This window comes from Pantherophis guttatus, chromosome 2 (assembly GCF_059756535.1).
Source record: "Pantherophis guttatus breed Tessera chromosome 2, ASM5975653v1, whole genome shotgun sequence".
NCBI lineage: Eukaryota > Metazoa > Chordata > Lepidosauria > Squamata > Colubridae > Pantherophis > Pantherophis guttatus.
In genome coordinates this window covers 51,117,817-51,139,516 of record NC_142064.1, presented here as the reverse complement: position 1 = coordinate 51,139,516, position 21,700 = coordinate 51,117,817, and the positions used below count along the sequence as shown (strand labels likewise).

The 21,700-nt window shown below is 35.4% G+C and overlaps 1 long non-coding RNA gene across 5 annotated transcripts in view; it reads left to right on the top strand.

The window, feature by feature from the left end:
* LOC148115107 (uncharacterized) overlaps positions 1–21,700 on the top strand; it is a 197,644-nt gene that overhangs the window by 115,696 nt on the left and 60,248 nt on the right. Inside the window, exons 4-5 of one of the 5 annotated variants that reach the window (XR_015732173.1) lie at positions 1,903–1,959; positions 7,052–7,829. The exons of the other annotated variants lie outside the window; for them this stretch is intronic. This is a non-coding gene — a long non-coding RNA (uncharacterized LOC148115107). Of the gene's footprint in view, positions 1–1,902; positions 1,960–7,051; positions 7,830–21,700 lie in introns of those variants that run through there. 5 annotated transcript variants of the gene reach the window in all.

Here is a 21,700-nt window from a genome sequence, read left to right as displayed (position 1 = left end):
GTTTTAAAAAATAAAGCTAGAGGGAAAGTCTTAAAAGACCATTTGTGAATGGAAGCTTTACTTTGAAATAAATAAGGTTTATAGAACAAAAAATGGCTTCTCCAGTTGTCTAGCAGATAACTAACCTTAAGCCATGCAATAATAGTGGTTCATTTTTATCTGTTACCATAGCTGTAAATCTCTCTGGAATTATTCAAGTGTGTAGACCTCATTCTACTAAATAAATACAAAAGGCTACATTTCTGGTGCCATTTTCAATCTTGGATATATTTAAGAAAGTTCAAATTGCTTGCACAATTTTCATAAAAAGAATGGGAAGTTAATCATGGCTGGTAACAGGAACTGTAAGATAGAACATGATTATTGGCAAGTTTTAATTTTTTTAAAAAATGAAGTTTTTAAAAAGATTTTTCAAATTTCACCATTATTAAAAAATAATAATACCTAGCACTTTTACAAACTAAAGTGCAGGAAAATATATCATCTTATTCTATCTATTTGTATAAAAAGACCGGTTAGTAGTTTAGAGAAAAGGCAATGTTGAGAAGAATATAAAAGATACTGTAGTCTGTTGAACAGATTAAAAATGAATCTGTTCAAATGAACAAAATGAACTCTACATGTTAGCCTTTTTAAGGATCCATTTCTGAGCAAAATGTTCAATTTGTGATTTAAATGTAGATCTATAGAATGCCATTTTCTCTCACATTCTGCATTCCGAGTTTGTCCTTAGCTTGCCAAGTTTTTAAGTATCAATCATAATTCATAGTCTGGTAAACTTCCAGATTGCTTGTGAGAACAACCTTCTTGTTATTTTCAAGAACACATTTTTGTTTTTGTACATTTGGTAAAAGACCACTATTTGATTTGGATGAGGTGCCATTAATCTGAAACAATTTATCTTTATCCCTCAACAAGGTCTGAAAGCCCAGCAAGCTATTAATCCTGATTTTTAAGATGACAAACAGTGTCATAAATAGAACCAACTCCTGAGAGCAAGGAACATGACATTATTGGCATCCTTTAGCCTCGATTCATATATGTGCACACCATTAAATGCTGGCAGCTACAGTAAACAGAATGTTAGTGATGTCACATTTGAAAGCACCATCATCTACTGGTCAATTAATTCATATGGAAAAAGTTCAAGATGGACTACCATGACCAACATGCTGAAGGATCAATTCTCAAGGCTGAAACATCAGCCTAGAAGGAGAAGGTTAGAATTGTCCAGTATAGTGAGGTCTAATGATAGCTTCTTAATTAGACCAATTTACTCAGATTTCAATAATCTTTTCTCTATCTTCACTAAAATACTCCGGCATTGTTCTAAATGTCAAACAAAATTCCTTATCTCTCAATTTTAATAGAGCCATTTAATCTACTTCTCTATCCAACTCTGTCTATAAATATGTTTTATTCTTCAACATTTCCACTTTGTCATTATTTGTTTTACATCTCTGGGTTTAGAGCTTTCCATCTTCTTAACTTCTTCATCTCTTCTTTCATCCTTCCAAATCTTTTATCCATTCTTTTTTTTTTCCCCAAAAGCTGTCAATTTAGTATCAAGTGATTCAGCTAGTTTACTGCCTGAAGCAAAACTGATATAATCCCGCCTTCTGTCGGTTATTCAAATATTCTCTAGTTCTCTCCATTCTTGCCATTTTTCTTGTGGTTGTCATTATATTATAATCCAAAAACGAAAGGCATTCTTATCTCTTTTTCTCGCTCGTTTGTCTTCCAGTGCCCTTAATATTTTTTTGCTCAAGTGGTACGACATAGTTATAGTCAGCATCACAATCAAGATCTCCATAGTTAGAGTCAGCATTACAGCCAGGGTCATATTATCTATCTGTTCTTCCGTAAAATCAACCAATTTTCTATGCTTGTATTCCTTTCCAGGATTTCCTCAAGCCACAAAAATCCAGCTACAAAGCCTGATAAAGAGCGCACTCCAAGGTGAGATAAAACTTAGAGAATACTGAAGGCTTCTTGAAGCACACATTCTGGTCCATAGAATGCCACCATAGGAGTCTTATAAAATAAACTTGAATTACACCTTTTTTGCTTATACGTTGCATTATTGCAAGATGAACAGTTTCTGCTTACCAAAAGAGGGTGATGTATTTTCTGTTTACCAAAGATGCAAAGAGTGAAAAATAACTTTTTGTATAAGTTGGCATGTGTCTTCTGGAAAAAAATTATGAGGTATATAAAACAGATCAAGGTTAAAGTTAATATTATAAAAACATCAGCAAAGATTTTTTTGCCCATCCCTGATGATCTTACAGCAAAGTTACAATATATGAGAATATAGTAGTATTCTAAATTACTTGTTGATAGCCAGATTTGTCTGATACATGTTAAGAATGCTCCATGCATTAGTATTTATAATTCAGTGTATGTTAGTGTACTTCTGTGAGCATTATAGCAGGAGATTAGAACAATTAATCAGTGGAATGCTGATTAATTCGATTTGCCTTCAGAAGTTGTGAGTTTTTAAAGAAGAGATTGGATGATCATTTGTCTGAAATGGTACAGGGTCTCCTGCTTGAGCAGAGGTTGGACTAGAAGGCCAAGAGAAGCTTTCCAACTCTGTTAACTGAGATATTGGAAAATAACTTTAAAATTACTTTTAAGCAACACAATCTGAATGTATAATATAAAGAATGACTCTTAATAAAACTAATTACATTTCTCAGGGGCGATGCATTGAATTTTTATATTTTTCTAGTGACTTAAAAAATCTAAAAGATTTGTTTGCACTTTTAAACATGTATTCTACTGTTTTATAGAACTTTTTTCCTATACTATATCCTTATGAATACCACATTGCTATCCAGGCAGAGAAATGTAGAAATGGTTTAACAATTCTTGTGGATGAAAGAAAATGGCTGGGTAGGTGGAAAAACACGAAACTTGAAGGAAGGCTGGATGACTATGTGAAAACATTTTCTATTAGTGTTACCAAGTGTCCTACTTGTTGTTTTCGAAACAAAAATAACAAATGGTTTGAAACTTTTCCCTGAATGAAATGAATGAAAGCATTCATTTTTCAGCATCTTTTATCATCCAGCTTCCTAGCAATAACAAAATATTTGGGGATTTTTGTCAATTCAAGCAGTAGTCCAGACTCCAGAAGCATGACACTGGACAAGCAAAACAGATTCAAGATAGTGATTCCCATTTATTTGCTTTTTAAAATGCTCAGAAATGAGTCTGGCTCTGCTTTTGCAGAGATGAACACAAATAATCCAGTTCCCATAGAAAATTGAAAATTCTTGAGAGTTCTGCTCCAGGGTGCTGTGAATTGCAGTGACTCAGCAAGCCAGTTTCATATCGTAATTATACTAACACCTGGCTCATCATCATGGGCCTTCAAGGTAATTGACAGATCGACCCAGAAAATGCCAGCAACACAATCTTCAACTTCAATATGTTTGGAGAGTTGTTAATCCTTCTGAAGTTTCAAACCATTGGTTTGATATGGCAAAAGTAAAAGGTACAAAATAGATATAAGATCTGGATTGTGTTAGAGAAATACACACCCACAACTAACGTTTGCAAGATGTAATAGATGTTGAGAGAAACTGATTATGGAACAGTACTGTTATAAATATTCCCACAGCTAATGGGAAAGAATTGGATGTAAATTTCTTTATTCAGGAATAAAGCAAGATTAATTATAATACTGTTAAATCAGTATTTTTATAGAAAAAAGAATAGATTAAGAGAACTGTGATACTAAATCATGACCAATCTAAGTTTGATTGATTTCAGTGTTTCTATGTAAGAATGTCTGAAACAGATGATAGATTAGATAGATAGATAGATAGATAGATAGATAGATAGATAGATAGATAGATAATGGATGGATAATGTCAGAAGTGATTTCACATCCAATAAGAGGTAGTATTCAGCAGGTTCTGACCAGTTCTGGAGAACTGGTAGCCAAAATTTTGAGTAGTTCAGAGAACCGATAAATACCACCTCTGACTGGTCCCGCCTCCATCTATTCTCTGCCTCCTGAGTCCCAGCTGATTGGGAGAAAATGGGGATTTTGCAGTAACCTTCCCCTAGAGTGGGGAGGGAATGGAGATTTTACAGTATTCTTCCCCTGCCACACCCACCAAGCCATGCCCACCAAGCCACGCCCATAGAACCGGTAGTAAAAAAAAACCTGAATCCCATCACTGCATCCAATGTAAGAAGGTCTCACTGTTATACTGAATTCAGAACAGGCTAAGAGCTTCCATCTCTCTCATCCAGACCTTGATTGGATCTAGGCAAACAAAATAGAAATATTGTTTAACTAAAGATTAAAATACTAACACTGTTAAAAATTCACAATAGGAAATGAATACATATTGTATTCATATTATGTTTGAACATTTTAAGTAAAACGTAGTTTTTCAGAAGGTGCCATGAAATAAAATGTGAAAAATGCATCACATAGAATATTAATTCATTGTCTCTCTGACATAGTTTCTTAACATTCTCAGCATTATACTGAAGTAATAATTCTGGGCAATATTGTGGGTATTGTATGTTTAGGTAAAATTTAAGGGTATTTAATTCTAATGAACTTCCAAAAGAAATTTAAAAACAGCCTTAAAATTCTATCATTGAAATAAGTAATTAACTGAATCTGCTTCATCCTTTTTGGCTTCCCCTTTATTTGCTTCCCGTTTTAATTTTGATCTGTTCACTCAATATAATTTCACCCAACTATATAAATTAAAACATTCTGGTTTAAGGGGGATTTTTAAGTTTTGTATCTTTCCTGCCCAGAAATGCATAGAGTCGAGTGATTCTGATAAAAAAAAAATTAATGGACTTTGTTGATGCCACACAGTGAGAGGTGAATTTATGTCAACAGGAAGTCTATAAGGTGAGATTATGGGTGGGTGGGGGGACAACTGAAGCATATTTTTTTTTTAAATTTGATTTATATGCCGCTCTTCTCCGGAGACTCAGGGCGGCTTACAATGTGCTAAGCAATAGCCTTCATCCTTTTGTATATTTATACAAAGTCAGCTTATTGCCCCCACAACTGGGTCCTCAATTTACCTACCTTAGAAAGGATGGAAGGCTGAGTCAACCTTGAGCCTGGCGAGATTCGAACCTGCAGTAATTGCAGGCAGCTGGTCTTAATAACAGGGTGCTTTAGACCACTGTACTACCAAGGCTCCTATATTGCAGCCACCAACTTGTTCTTTTAAAACCATACACTGCAGGCATTCCTATACAGAAATTAAAATTTTCAATAAATTTTCTGAGGCTGATTTGCATATTAGTTGGATGCAACAAAAGCAATGAAACCTTAATGAGCTCTTCCTTCTCTTTTCCCATGATCAAAGTAATTTTGATTTTAAACTAAAACTGAACATTAGAAAAGGAGCTACACACCCCAAGATGAAATCTGGATGCAAGATGTACCTCTCAGTGCATCACATCACAAGAATCACAAATGCTACATGGACTTCATTTCTCTTAACGGTTGCATAATATATTTTTTTAAAAAGCATTTGGGTTTGCTTCAATACAGTAATCAGTCAAACTCACCCTGTGTGAGAATTGAGCTAAATTTAAAATATGGTTTTAGCTTATCATTCTATGAATCCTTTGAAATAGGTCACAGCTTGCATGGGCAAATTCATTAATACCATATGAAAATGAAGGATAATTTCTGTTCCGATGAGGCATTTTCAATTTGATGTGAATAGATTTAATTAAAACATCTTCTGTGCCACAGAATCCTCCCAAAGACAAATCAAAGGTAAAAGGGATTTTGCATGATACATATCTCTGGCTTATAGACTTTTCAATGGGCTAATCCTTAACTGATTCTAAGCGGGTGAGGTCTTATTAACTTTAGAGAGACAAAAAAGAAATCCACATTCCTCTTGTGCTTTCTTAGGTTCCAAAATAATTTCCACTCGGAAAAAAAGATAACTGGATCTTCCTTTCTTCCCCTCTTTAAAAGTATACAGGAGTTATCCAGTCACAACAAAATACACTTATTTTACCCATTTATCATTTTTCTCCTTCTGAAGTAATTCAAATTTTAACCTATGCAAACAAAAATGAGTGTCCATAAAAGAGATAACAATTCATCCTAATAAAGGATTTTATAACATTCAAGACGTCTACTTCCCTGGGATTTCATAAGAAGATGAGCTTCAGAGTTTTCCATATCACTAATATAAAAAGGATATAACAATTGGACCTTTGCTCCATCAGTTTAGCCTTTACTCCGAGTTGATCAGATAATCACATAATAGTTTCTGCGATTGGAATGCCAATTGTTCTAAGCAACAGAAAGTCCATATTTAATGAACCCGGCTCTCAGATGTATTCTCCAAACCCACATATTTCTTAAAGGAGGTCAATGTTCTGAGTTATTTTGAGCTAGTTAACTTTCAAAGCAATGTGACAAAAGAGTGGGGGGGAGTCTCCATGAAATAACCAGGCCCAGATTTTCTTTTTCTGTGCTTAAAAGCTGCCTTTTGTAACAGCACTTAATCTGCCTCTACATCCCCACTGCAGTCTTCCTTCTACACAATCTTTTAAAGTGTTTCTTTCCTGTGATCTCACTGAACACATTCACTTCATTCCCTATTGCGAGTGGAATAAAAATCTTGATTGATTACATTTTTTGTTCCCTCAGTTTATACTGCGAATCCTCTGATGCGTGGACCAATTCTTTTCATTTCCACACAGCCCGATACATAACTGATCGTTGTTAAAGTTAAAGCTGTTAGAGTTGTTAAAGCTGTCAGAAATGTTCAGAATTTGGAGATATTGTACACTATTGCCTATCTTTTGAAAGTAAAAAAGGATGTTACACTTCAGGGGCTTTTAGTATTGTTTTATACAGGCAGGTATAGTTCGTTAAAACGTCTACTGTCAAATGTTAATAACTCCTGCCATGCATCTTCATTGTCAATCCATTAATAAGTGAATTATATAGAGAATTGTGACAAAGCGAGTCATGGAAGCTGCCTTTTTCTTTCCATCTACCTAATGAATGACATTTTCTCCATTGCAGAGAAGACTTCACAATCACCAAAGAGCTTTAGAGCAAAGGTATCATGATTGCAAGAAACTCCTGAATGGCTACAAGCATCTTGGGTTCATGTGATTGCCATTTGTGATCTTCCCATGTGGCTTCCATCAAGCAAAGTCAATGGGGAAAGACTGGTTTGCTTAAAGACTGACTGATTCACATAACATTTGCATTGATTCACTTAACAGCTGTTGCAAAAAAAGATTGTAAAATTAGGCATGACTCACTGAACAATCACCTTGCTTAGCAACAGAAATTCTGGTCCCAATTGTGATTGTAAGTCAAGGACTGCCTATATTCAATCACATTTTGTTGTAATTTAAACTGGAAATAAAACAATGTATATTTTTGCTCTTTTACACTCTTTTAAGTGAATCCTAGGTAAAGTCCTACATTTCAACTGAGCTCACTGCAAAGTTAGAACATAACATTTTGGAACAGCAATCCTTTGGAAGAGTCAAAAGTTGCAATAAATAATTGCATAACTAGTTGGATTTAACTAATTTTGTTTCTTTTGTATTATAAATACAAATACAAATCATATTAATTCAATTTTTGTCAAGCTATCCCATTCTACAGTTTTTGGTAAGCTTTTTATAAGTCTAAAGAAGCAGAAAGAAGCCCTATCTAAGATAGCTTGAGCAGCACCATAGAGAATGATGAGATACTTCTGTAGCTGTCATTATAATCATCATTTCTTTTAAAACTGAGTAACATTATTGTGTTTTTGAAAACAATAAAAACTGTTTTTGATATAGTACTGAAGGCATAAATAACTTGACTATTGTGACAAGGAAAACCCTCACCCAGGGGCTCTCGTGCTCAAAGCAAAGTTTTTAGATTTCCTACTATTACTTGAAAATTGTGCCTAGAATTTAGTCTTCTCGGGATTGCTATAGAAATAGAGACTTCATTTTCTTTGCTGACTTTGGCTCATGATGGAATACCAGGGATTGCCCTTCTAGCCCTCTGTGTGGGATTTATTTATTTTCCCTGAATCACAATTACAATTCTTTCTAGGAACGTGTTCAGATTTTGCTTATTTCAGCTTTTCTACATAGATTGGTTTCTGAACATTTTATCTCTGAGGACATGCATCCCATCCTGTTTTATTTCAGTAATGTGCACCAATTCTTCTCAATTTGTTATGTTCTAGTTATTACTCCAGTTCTGGATCAAGAATGATGATACAGATTTCAGAGCCAAATCAATGAATTACTTACTTTTTGTTTGTTTGTTTTTAAAAAAAACTTCTGCAGAATTTTTTTCTTCATGCAGTCTGGAATCTCCAGATAGCAGGATGTCCACTCCCAATAACTAGATGAGAAGTTTCAGCTTGCAAATTAAAAGAAGAACATAATCTGCCTTGGATCACATACCCTACCACATTTGTAAACCTCAGAAAAGCCCCAGAATTAATAGGAACTTTTTTACTTGAAAATTAAAGGCCAAAAATGGTGCCTTGAATGTATACCATTGAGAATTATTTAAGCTTCCTATTTGAGGAAATGCATTCAAGAAGTAAAATGAGTGCTATTTTTCCCCTTACTCCCACCCACTTCCCAAAACTTAAGAAAGATACAAAAATATTAATTCATTCCAGTGACATGGTGATGTCACCATTGAAATACTTTGGGGACCCTGGAGAGAGCCAAAAGTAAAGTGTGTCTCCAATGCAAAAGACTTTGTGCCTCCCGTTTTATGAATGACAAAAAGTGTTTTAATCTTTGACATTTGACTTTCGCCACTGCTAAGATGAAGTGATAGCCACTCATCCTCAGGTTGGCATAAAAACTATATCAACTGAAAGTTTTCTACCCCCGTCAGCAATCTATAATCTGCCTTGGTTGTCAGTGTTTCAAATCATGGCAGCAGCCTGATTTTCCTTCAAAACAATGTGTGACACATCTTAATGTTTACATTCCCTAATTCTGCCCTTGGATGATATTGAAATAAGGTGGGAAACAATATTTCAATGCTAACTACAGCTACAGAAAACTGAATCAGATTTCATTCATGGTTAAGAGACGAGACAGTCATGAGGATATGGTGGAAAAAAAGAAGCCAAAAGGGTACATTTGTATTGTTGCTAGGTGAAGGCCCAGAAAGGCCCTGAATTCCTAAAATGTAATGGCTCTACACCACGGGTGAAATTCTGTAGGTTCTGACAGGTTCTGGAGAACCAGTAGTGGAAATTTTGAGTAGTTCGGAGAACTGGCAAATACCACCTCTGGCTGGCCCCAGAGTAGGGTGAGATTGGAGATTTTGCAATATCCTTTCTCCAGGAGTGGGGAGGGACTGGGGATTTTGCAGTATCCTTCCCCTGCCATGCCCATCAACCCACACCCACCAAGCCATACCACGCCCACCAAGCCATGCCCACAGAACTGGTAGTAAAAAAAATGGATTTCACCACTGCTCTACACTCTGTTTTAAAGATTCAAATATTGGAAATATTTGTATGGATTGTATAAAGAAGCTGAATAATCCTCGCCTTACTTGTCCTCGGAGAGAAGGTCTTTTGGAACATAGGTCTGAAAGGCCTAGAATAAAATAACAACCTATAAAGGAGATGAGGTTGCTTTACTAATTCACTACTAATTCACTAATGTCACCATAATTGAACAAGCTGAACCTTAGCTCTGAACCCAACAACAGAGTTGGTCAAAACTCAAAAATAACTTGGTATTGAAATCAAGAGCTGCTATCAGACGGACAACTTCTCTAATAGCACTGATACCTCATCAGAGAAAAAGTTGCTGCTGTTGCTATCTTGGCTGTCTTGGGCCACTATTCCCCAAGATATCTCTCTTGAGGTACCTGCTGAAGTCAATCCTATAAAGGTTTTATTGAAAATCTCATTACTTCAGTTGACTGTACTTCTTCATAAAAAGCATAGGCTGCACCCTAATTAGAGGAGGTTATCAACAATGAGAAAGAGCCATAGGTGCAGGAATAGCCACATTCTGCCAGAAGGAACATTGAAGAAAGGAGCCGTGAATGTTCTGAACAGCAGCTCCCCAAGAGGAGTAAACCTTAGATACATAAGCCATTTTCTCCATCTTCTTAGCATCATCCAGACATCACTCACATCATATAAACATTATCCTCATTATTGTTATTTTGGAAAATTAAAGTTAGAAGATTGTAGAAGACAATACAAGTCACCAATGAGAAAATGACAATACACTTTCTCCAAGGAACTTTTTTCAAGATAGAACTTTAGACTTGGGGAAAAGCATTTTTTGTGTTCAACATTAAGACAGATTTCCAATTGCTTTTCTGTAACTGAATAATACATTTGTTTTGTTTCATCTCCTCTCAGGCTTATACAAAAGGGCATATACAAAACATCTGCAACTTTTGAGAGGAAAGGCTTTATCTTGTAGGGAAAAGATGATAAAGAAGGGCTTGGTCTAGAAAGCTTTCAAAAGCATCGCCTATTCTAAAGAATGAAGGTGGGGGAATCATCATTTCTCTATCCTGCTGCATGTCTAGGGAGAGAAGATGTGCAAACAAAAAAAAATGGCCTACCAAATTAAGAGTTATGGATGAGAGAAGGTAATGAGAACTGTCAAAGCTCTGTAGGTCATGCTCCCTGACTTGAAAACTGTTTGCTTGCTACATTCCCTGATGAGAAGAAAATGTTTTCAGAAAAGTTTGTTCTTTCTTCAGGTAGCTTCTTTAATTTAATTTAATTTAATTTAATTTAATTTCCAATTTATATACCGCCCTTCTCCCTGAGGACTCAGGGCGGTGTACAGCCAAGATAAAAAACATAGGATACAAATATTAAAACATTTAAAAATATATATAAATTACTACAACCAAAGGTAATTTGATGACAAACAGTGGGTGCAAATTCAGCTATTCTTTTGTTTTGTGCTGCATCCCCAAAAACCAAATGAATAATGAAAGTTTGACTGATATTAGTTGAATGGTATGTCAGAGTATGAATGATCTTCAGGAAAAAGAAAATGCACTTAGCAAAAAGGAAGTCTTTTTATATGTTTGCTATAACTACAGTAGACTCTTTTTGTGTAAGTGGAGGTATCTCCATAGATTCATGCTGTAAACATACTGTTCCACAACATACGGGAAAGAGGAGATTAACATATTAACAGAGTTGGAAGGGGCCTTGTAGGTCATCTAATCCAATCCCCCACCCAAGCAGGAGATCCTATACCATTTCTGACATATGGCAATCCAGTCTCTTCTTGAAAGCTTCCAGTGATGAAGCTCCCACAATTTCTGAAGGCAAGCTGTTCCATTGGTTGATGGCTCTGTCAGAAAATGTATTCTTATTTCCAGGTTGAATCTCTCCTTGTTCACTTTATTTACTTACTCACCATGGATCATAGAGATGTTAAAAAGCTTCCCAAAATGGGCTTCAGAATGGCAAATTCAGCATTAGTGTGAATGTTTATTCTGTTTTATGAACACTATATTTTATTTGCATAATTTAGGATTTGACTCTAGGAGGAGAAGAAAAATGATAAATAGTTATTTATATTTTGCTGTAATTAGATAACTCCTATATACTTTTAAAGCATGGAGGGAGGAAGATTTGGTTATCTTTCTTCTGGATAGAAATTATTTTATTATTTATTTATTTATTATTGCGATTTATATGCCACCTTTCTCCTGAGGGACTCAGGGCAGCTTACAAAAATGACAATTTCCAATACAAATCACAATAAAATTAAAATCAACAGTCCAATTAAAACAATTTAAAATTATAACAATGTACACCCAAAATGGATCAGTTGAGTTAATGAAAGAGCCATGTCTTCAGCTCGCGACAGAAGGAAAGGAGGTCGGGGGTGTCCTGAGCTCGGTGGGCAATCCATTCCAGAGAGTCGGGGCTCCCACAGAGAACGCTCTCCTCCTGGGGGCTGTCAGCCAACATTGTTTGGCTGACGGCACCCTGAGGAGGCCCACTCTGTGAGAGCACATAGGACGATGGGAGAGCGGCAGGAGATGGTCCTACAAGTACCCCGGGCCTAAGCCATGAAGGGCTTTATAGGTAAGTACCAGCATTATATTGTACTAGCAATTATATTGGAACCTAAGATTATTCTGTATTTTAATTTCTATATTATTGGAATTTTTATTTTGTTCATCATTAGATTCACTTGTTGAGATGGATGACCACACAAATTGAATAAATGACCCTCATTGCATGTCATCTAAAATGCACTCCAATATATGTCTCTTGACTATCACATATGGTTATATTTCATTTTTCTTGAATCGAATATACTACATTGCTTGGGGGTGATAGGAACCCCACTGTCCTTTTATGAAACAGATATCACAAACAGCATGATCCATCTATAAAATGGCTGCAATGAAAAGTTCTCCTGTTGCTGATAAAAATAGTACTGAAGAAGTTGAGCTAGGAACAATAGATCCAAATTGAAATCTACCATCCACCATAATAGCTCTTTGGTTACTCTCAGGTCAACATATTTCAGAGAGTAGTTATTTGAGGAAAAATAGGAAGGAATGTTAAATACACCATCATAAATTCCTAAATGAAAGTCCATTGACAATAAAAAAAATATCTGCTTGAATACATATATGTATATCTGAGAGAAAAATGGGTATGAATTCTTGTTAAATATTTACCTGCATACTATAACTTTTACAAATGCAGAATGTATAACTTTAGCACTATTAAGAGAATACCTACCTGGGCACATTCCTTCCCAATCCAAGGCTGACATGAAATACCAACGTAAATAGTGAATACAGAGATTGATTTATGAACTCACGATAGCCTATAAATTTGAATATGGCCTTTGCAGTTTATGTGACATGTTAAATAAGATCTTGATTTTCCATTTTCTGGTCATTTGAAGCACAACTGGAAATGGTGAAGGTCTTATCCTCTTACATTAGCTGTTTGTTTGTTTGTTTGTTTGTTTGTTTGTTTGTTTGTTTGTTTTTAATAGTGGCATACTAAGATTAGCAGAGAGTTCCAAAATCCATACGTATGACTCAGCATACGTGAAGCTCTTATTTAGGCTAGTTTTTCCTAAAGTTACCATTTCCTCAAATAATCTGGACAATTGCCTCATGTGAGCCTTAAAGCGTTCTGAAATATATGTTGAACAAATATTTATATAGTAAAAGTACATATTGTGCCTTCATTCCAGAAATGAAGCTCAGATAAATTATTAAAAGCCAAGAAAATAATGTATCACTACCAAATACTGAAAAATGGAAATACCAATGCAGGTCCTAAATTGATAAATAAGGATCAGAACTGATGGGAGGAGAGTTTGGGTGGGAGGCTAAAATACACTTGAAATCAAGAGATTTTTAAAAAATGAGTAGAGCCCAGAAAGATTTCATTTCATTTAAAATAATTTAATTAAAGAAAGAAAGCCAGTTTGGAATAGTTGGTTAAGAAAGTGGTCACTAGGCTAGAAATAAAAAAACCACAAGTTCTAGTCTTGCCTTAGGCATGAAACCTTCTGGATGACCTTGGGCCAGTCGGACCCTCTCAACCCTAGGAAAGAGGAAATGACAAACCACTTCTGAAATCTTGCCAAGGGATTATGAACAATTCAATACTTTCCCCTTTTTCTCACAATATATTTACTGTTCAATGGCAACTTTTTAGAACATTTTCAAAGACCACAAAATGTGGCTTATAAATCTAATATAAAAACAATTGAACAATGGGCTGTAGTTCAGCAAAAAAAAAAAATGAACCAACACCTTCTAATTTTACTTATTCACATGGCAAAGCAGTTTTTTTGATTGACAATTTGATAGCAATTCCCACCCAAAAGGCTATTAGGAAAGTTTGTTGTCCCAGGTGGCTTTAGTAATACAAAATTAAGATGTCTAACTGGAGATGAAAATGTTTCAAAGTTAGAGAATAGTTTTTGACTGTCCATTTCTAGGCTTCCTTATGGGTTACTTGATTAAAGATCACAGATAATTATCAAGGCAATTTTAACAATTTCTTCCCAGAAGGGGAAAATGTATTTATACAATTACAGAACTAGACATGTGAATTTCAAAATACATGACATCTTAATATCTTAAATGCTAAAATTAAGACATTTCAGCTTCTGGCTATCTCAAAGACTTGTTCTTGAAACATTAAATACTTATTTACTTACTTACTTACTTTATTTGATTTATATACCGCCCTACTCCCGAAGGACTCAGGGCAGTAAACAGCCAAACAGTAAAAATACATAGATACAAAATTTAAACACAAAGTAAAATCGAATTAAACAATTTGGCCCAGGCAGATTAAAACACCCCAATCATTTAAAAACCTATTAAAATTTGCATAATTAAAAAGAGGGAAAAGACTAGGCCAGGCCCGCCTGGTGGAATAAAAAGGTCTTAAGAGCGCGGTGGAAGGTGCGCAGATCCGGGATCCTCCGTATCTCCGGGCGGAGCTCGTTCCAGATACTAGGTGCCCCCACAGAGAAGGCTCTCCCCCTAGGGGCTGCCGGTCAACATTGTTGGGCCGACGGCACCCGGAGGAGCCCCTCTTTGTGAAAGCATACCGGCCGATGGGAGGCTATTGGTGGTAGTAGGCGGTCCCGTAGATAACCAGGTCCTAAGCCATGGAGCACTCTAAAGGTGGTAACCAAAACCTTGAAGTGCACCCGGAAGACCACCGGGAGCCAGTGCAGCTCGCGCAGGAGAGGTGTTACATGGGAGCGCCACGTCGCTCCCATTACCACCCGCGGAGCCGCACTCTGCACCAGTTGGAGCCTCCAGGTGCTCCTCGAGGGGAGCCCCATGTAGAGAGCATTACAATAGTCCAGGCGGGAGGTGATGAGGGCATGAGTGACCGTGCGTAGGGAGTCCCGATCCAGAAAGGGACACAACTGGCGAATCAGGCGAACCTGATGAAAAATCCTCCCGGTCACGGCTGTCAAATGCTCTTCTAAAGACAGCCGTGAATCCAGGAGGACGCCCAAGTTGCGAACCCTCTCCGTGGGGGCCAATGATTCGCCCCCAATAATCAGTGATGGCGCCAACTGACTATATCGGGACGTTGGAAACCACAGCCACTCGGTCTTGGATGGGTTGAGCCTGAGCCTATTCCTCCCCATCCAGATCCGCACGGCCTCCAGAAACTGGGACATCACTTCAAGGGCATCGTTGGGGTGGTCTGGGGTGTATTACACATTGTGTAATACAATGTGTATTTATGTAAGTTTCTCATGCAAAAAATCTCAAGGGGGAAAATAAATAATGAAAGTTACCTTGAATTAGCAATCCAATTATCATTATTCTTCCTCTCATTCTAAAACATTATTCAGTAGCAAAGAGGAGAGCAAACAACAGCATGAGATTTTTGAACTACAATCAAACAGCATTTTAGAAAAGACTCAGAGGAGTTTTGCTATATGTCTATACAGATTTATAACATCATCTTAAAAATCTGTGCAATCCACTTCATGGGTTGATTATTGTGGGGGGAAGGATAGAAGAAAGGAATATTATATACTGCACCTTGAGTTATATAGAATGAAGCAGAATAAATATCTGATGAATAAATGTATCAGGTAAAATGCACACATAAAATGACTAAACAGAAAGCTAATCAAAATTCCTGATGAAAAGGTACAAAAGAATTTGCCACAATTTCTTTGGGAATGGATTAACCAATTTCAGGTAAAGCACATTTGATGAAATCCACTAGAATTTATATTTCTCTGCTAAAAATCTGTTCAGACCCCATTCATTTTGCATAAGATCCACCTGATAAGATCTTATGGTATTTTCAAGAAAACTAAGAATTCATATTGTGTTCATGCTAACAATCTATTTTAACAAGCTAAGATTTCTAGATTCTGAAAGTCATGAAAAAACAAATAATAATCATTTAATAGTCCCTGTATTTTGATTTGAAACATAACTTTTCTTCAAAAAAGCCCAAACACCATAGACACTATCTTCGAATGTTAGAAAGGACAGGTCTTCTAAAAGATATGTATTTCCTTTTTAACACATTTCCCAGAAAAATTTTTTTTGTGATTTTCTGTGATTTCTTGATGATCATTCTTACCCTGAATTTCAGACGTACCAATGGATACCAATGCTAATATAATCCTACCACCACTAAAAAAGCAGATCAGCCTATTATTAGACAGAGAGAATGCTGTCAAATGGAAATTGATGGAGGAGAACAGGATATATATAATAGACGCACACACGCGCACACACACACACACACACACACACACACTATATATATATATATATATCGGGGGTATGGGTGGGTGGGTGTGGGTGTAAATTTTGATGTACTTAAAGAAAGTGTAGAAGAAAGGGAAAAAAAGGATAAAAAATGCAAAGAAAAAGAAAAAAGAGAAGAAAAAAGTAACAATACAATAAAATATATGAAGAACTGACTTTCAAAATTAATCACAGCAAATATAAACAAATCTACTAACTCTTCCCCCCGCCCTCCAAAAATAAGGTTACAAACAATTATTTCTTCATCACATATCCCATTTTATATCTATAGACCATAAAGCTTCATCTTTTTAATCCTGGTGTCAGCAGAAAATCCATCAAGGCTTACCAGAAATAACAATGTATCTTGTTTTTTAACCTTAATCATATATGGCTATATTCCTTTCTTTTACTAATAGTCTGAATGTTTAGTTCATTCCAATATTATTGTAGGACTTTATTTCTCTTCGTTTCTATTTTGTCCCATTGCACAGAGTAAACAAGCCTCTTTTGTGAATCCAATAGAAAAAATTGTCCAGGTCACTTTCTTGTTTATCATTTGTATTTTCCTTTAGAATTTTAAAACACCAGCCAATTTCTTTTGTAGATTCAGTGAAACATCCTTATCCAAGTCATTCTCTTGACCTGTCAGCTATTGATTTACTTAAGATATCTTCTCTGTATTTGCAGATAAAATTTGTTCTACATTTTTTGATAACATAGTTTGGACATGTCTATCCATAGAAGCAGACATTATTATTGACCTTGCTGATATAGTGGCTACTAATTTCTGATTTCATTCTTCATAAAATGCATTTTTCTTCTATCTAAAATCTTTACTCCCCTCTAGTGCCCAGTTTTAAATCAGGCAATTTATTATCTGTTATGTCTTCCAAAACCAAAACAGATCTATTTCCCATGAGAAGCTATTCCAAAGATCTCTTATAGGATAAAATGGTTAAAATAAGCAATTTCTGAAAGTGATTAGAAAGTGAAGCTTATGAATTTAGTGTCCTTTAAATGGCTCTGCTGCTATTGTGAGCAAAATGGTTAATCTTTTTGTCTCCGGGCGTTCAAACCCACAGAAAATTACTACCTTACAGTCTCCTCATGAGCAGCAGCCATCTGGACTCTTTATATGGAGAGAATTGAATGATCTAATCTACCACTGGTTTCTTGATCTTTGCCGTTTGGTCATTAGTTCTGCAGTTCACTATACCTTCCCCAGAAGTGTAAAGTGGAAGATCCCAATGTGTTATTAATGACATTGAAATTTTCAGTTATCAGTACTTTTTATAATTAGAGCAAGTTTAGCATGATATACCAGTAACTCCCAGATTACATTTACTGGGTGATTTTGAGCTAGTTGCTCACCCTCAGCCTAACATACTTCTCACAACAGTTGTTGTGAAATTAGAAGAAAAATTCCCCCTGCCCCTTCAAAGGTAGAAAGAATACAGGTCAAATTAATAATAACTCCCACACACACCATCTTACTATGATAAAGAGCATCTTGACTATTTTTATTTTTTTTTACTTTGCATGTATGGACTTTTTATCCTATTTGTTACATTTTCCTTGAATAGCTTTCCACAAATCAAATCTGGAAAGAAACCATAAAGGTTAAATTGATCTAATCAGACGTTATTGAACTAGAATGTGGCTTTACCAGGGGAAGGTTAATCCCATATTAGCTGTTTATTAAAAATGTGTTCAGCTTTTAGATAGCAATGGGACTTACCAAAAGTCAAATCTTTTGATTTTTGCAATTTGGGGTTTGAAATGGACTTTATGTACAAAAAAAAAAGGACAACAAATATTTGGTTCTAAAATCGATAACATTTGTTGACCTACTGAAATGGTCATTTGGGAAAGTGCCAGTCATTCCAGTCATTATAATTCCTTCCAGCAAGCCATAGAATGAAAAACAGCTTCCTGGATAGCTAATCTCATCCTAAGAATCTATGAAGAACATCCCATTTAATAAGACATTATAAAACAATCCAGATACTGAATGAACAGAGGTAAAAAATGTACATAGCTACATTTTTAGCTCTAATTTTAGTTACACATTGAGGATGTGAATTATATATAGCTACTCATAACGGTCATGTAAGTGTAGGCAATATTCAGGGATACATATTCCACGTAAGAAGGGGAGGGGAGGGGAGGGGAGGGGAGGGGAGGGAAGAGAAGAGAAGAGAAGAGAAGCATATGAGTACTTGACATGTGAGTCAACTGCAGGCATTTCCATACTGGCATCCTTTTCACTTCTCAAACCTTCAAAAACTTGAAGGGAAGCTTGAAGGGTATCCAGGAATGGCTTTATTCCTGCTTAGTTGAAATACTAAAACAAGAAGCAAAAATGGCCATTCCACCCTGAATTATAACAGATCTCAAAGTAAGAAAATATCCCCACAACATTCATCGTCCAAGAGGCTGAGAAGGAAAAGAAAACATACGTGAGTGGGATAGACATTGCACACCAACTCCTTGTTGAATAGAAAGAGGAAATTGACAAGTTACAGGATTATTACACTTTTCCTTTAGTCTGGGCTACTGAAGCTAAATTGCTAAGCCAACAAGTTTACATTTCTCTTACAGAACCTGAAAGTTAAAAACCAGCAGCAGAGCTGTAGCAAAAGTTTTCCAACAGGAAAAAACAGCCTCATTTATTTCAAAGCAACAACAATCCCAAATAATAATTTTTAAAAATCCACTTTCTCAATGGTTTCCCCTGTACTAAGCCAGCCTTTTCCAGCACTGACGTGCAATTGCAGAAGACTGGAACAACTTTCAATTTACCTCATAAATGAAACTACCCTATTTCATGTGAAGCTAGTTACCAATTTCACAATGAAATTTAGATATATTTTTTTCACTTGCAGATATCCCTTAATTATACTCTTGTATCATTTCTTCAAAGTCCAATAAACACATTCTTTTATTTCATATTTAGGATCAAATGTTATTATAAAATGGAAGGTTAAAGGCAGAAGGCCCAGTTAACAGATATCTCTATTTATGTGACCTGGTGTTTCTACTCCAGATATACTGTTAGACATCTTGCTTATTGTTCTCAAAAACAATTTAAGGCAATTCTATCTCCTTTTCCCTGACAGATAAAGTGTTCACATGTTTATATAGAGTGCCTTCATACGTGGCAGCTAAACACAAATTGAATTTATTTGAGCAAGAAAAATATGTCAATACAATGAAATTTGTAAAACAAAATCAATTTGAACAGGCGAACAAACCAGGGAGGTGGATGGCTTACAAATTAAGAAAAGAAAGAGAGAAATGAACAATTCATCAACTGCAGGATAAGGATGGTAAGTTATGTCAGAATCTAGGAAAGAAAAAAGAGATAGTAACCCAATTTTTTCAAGATTTATACACACAGGATAAGGTTCCAGCAGAGGAAATAGATCAATATTTAAAAGAGGAGGGAATGCCAGTAATAACTGAAGAAGAGGAAGAGATACTCAATAGAGAGGTTACTATAGAGGAACTACAGGCAACAATTAGGAAACAAAAAAACAATAAAACTCCGGGAACAGATGGGTTACCAATAGAATTATATAAAGGATTAGGAGAATCACTAAATTGGATATTATTAGAGGTCTACAATGGGGCATTGAAAGAGGCAAAGCTGCCAGAATCTTGGAGGGAGGCATATATCTTGCTAATCCGAAGGAGGGGGCAGATACAACACAGATAAAAAATTATAGGCCGATCTCTTTACTAAATTCCGATTATAAGATTTTTATGAATTTGATGGCAAACAGATTAAAGACAATATTAAACAATAGAATACATTCAGACCAGAATGGATTCCTGCCGGCAAGACAAATTAAAAATAACATAAGGACTGTGATCAATGTAATAGAATACTATGAGGTGTATCCAGAGAAACAGGTAGCCCTGATTTTTCTGGATGCACAAAAGGCATTTGATTGGGTCAACTGGAGATTCATGACACAACAAATAAAGAATATGAAACTCTGGGAGAAATTCGAAAAGATGATAGTTTCAATATACACAAAACAGAGAGCAAGGATACTAGTTAATGGGGAATTAACAAATTTTTTTGAAATAAGTAGAGGAGTACGACAAAGGTGCCCACTTTCACCACTACTTTTTATTCTAACACTAGAAAATCTACTTAGAAGAATCAGACTCAACAAAAATATAAAAGGACTCAAGGTTAAAGGAGAAGAATACACGATCCAAGCGTTCGCTGACGACCTTGTATTCTTCATAGAGGATCCATTAGAAACAGAATTAACAGAAGAAATAGAGAAATTTGGTAAGGTTGCAGGTTTAAAAGTCAATTTGCATAAGACCAAAATATTATCTAAAAATTTAACAGTAAAACAAATAGAAGAGTTAGAAAAACAATCAGGATTACAAGTAGTTAAGAGGATAAAATATTTAGGTATTAATCTGACAACTAGGAATGTGGCTATAAAAGATAATAATTATGGAGAGTTAATACAACAAATCAAAAATGATTTAGAAAGATGCGGGAAACTAAAGTTATCATTGCTAGGAAGAATTGGGGCGATAAAGATGAATATACTCCCGAGGCTCCTCTACTTATTTCAAACTATTCCAGTTAAATTAGAGAAATGGATAGACTAATGTTGAAATTGAAAGATAAGGAAGACTCACAGTATTTTAAGATATGGGACAGTTGGTATGAATGGATAAACCAATGGAATAGAAGGTAATGTCAAAATTTAGTAAGAAAATAAAAGTAATAATTATACACCGTCATTAAGGAAAAAAAGGAAAATAAGTTTTTGTATATATTTGTACTTATATATATTATATATACTTAGTTTGTTTGTTGTTTGTTGATACTGTTGATTGTATTTTAAGGTTGTGAATGTTTTATACAATTTTATCCTTTTTAAATCTAATAAAGTTTGTTTTTTAAAACCAAAAAAAAAAAAATGAGTGCCTTCATACAGTGAAATTTAAAGCAGTAAGTATATTACTTTAATAATTAGAATATCTAGATTTTTAAATTTTTGCTAATTATAAGATTTTCTGGTATCGTAGAGTGTTGTACACAATTTAAAAGGCTAATCAATGCAAATTTATAAAGAAGGAACAAAAAAGAACCTGAAAAAATCAAAAAGAAGTACAGGCCAGAGATTCATCAGAGAAAAAATCCCAAATAAGACAAGGGTGGAATGACTTGCTCTGTAGAGGATGTATAGAATGAAGTCACTGAGGAGAAACTAATTGTGCAGAGATTTAGAATCTTGCTTCAAGTTGCAGATACTTCTTTCAATAAGGGCAGGTACCACAATAGATGGGCAATATTACACCCACTTTCACAACTTCTTTGTTGTAAAGTTTATTCTAATAAGCTTACAGAAATATCCCGGCTTTCTAGCA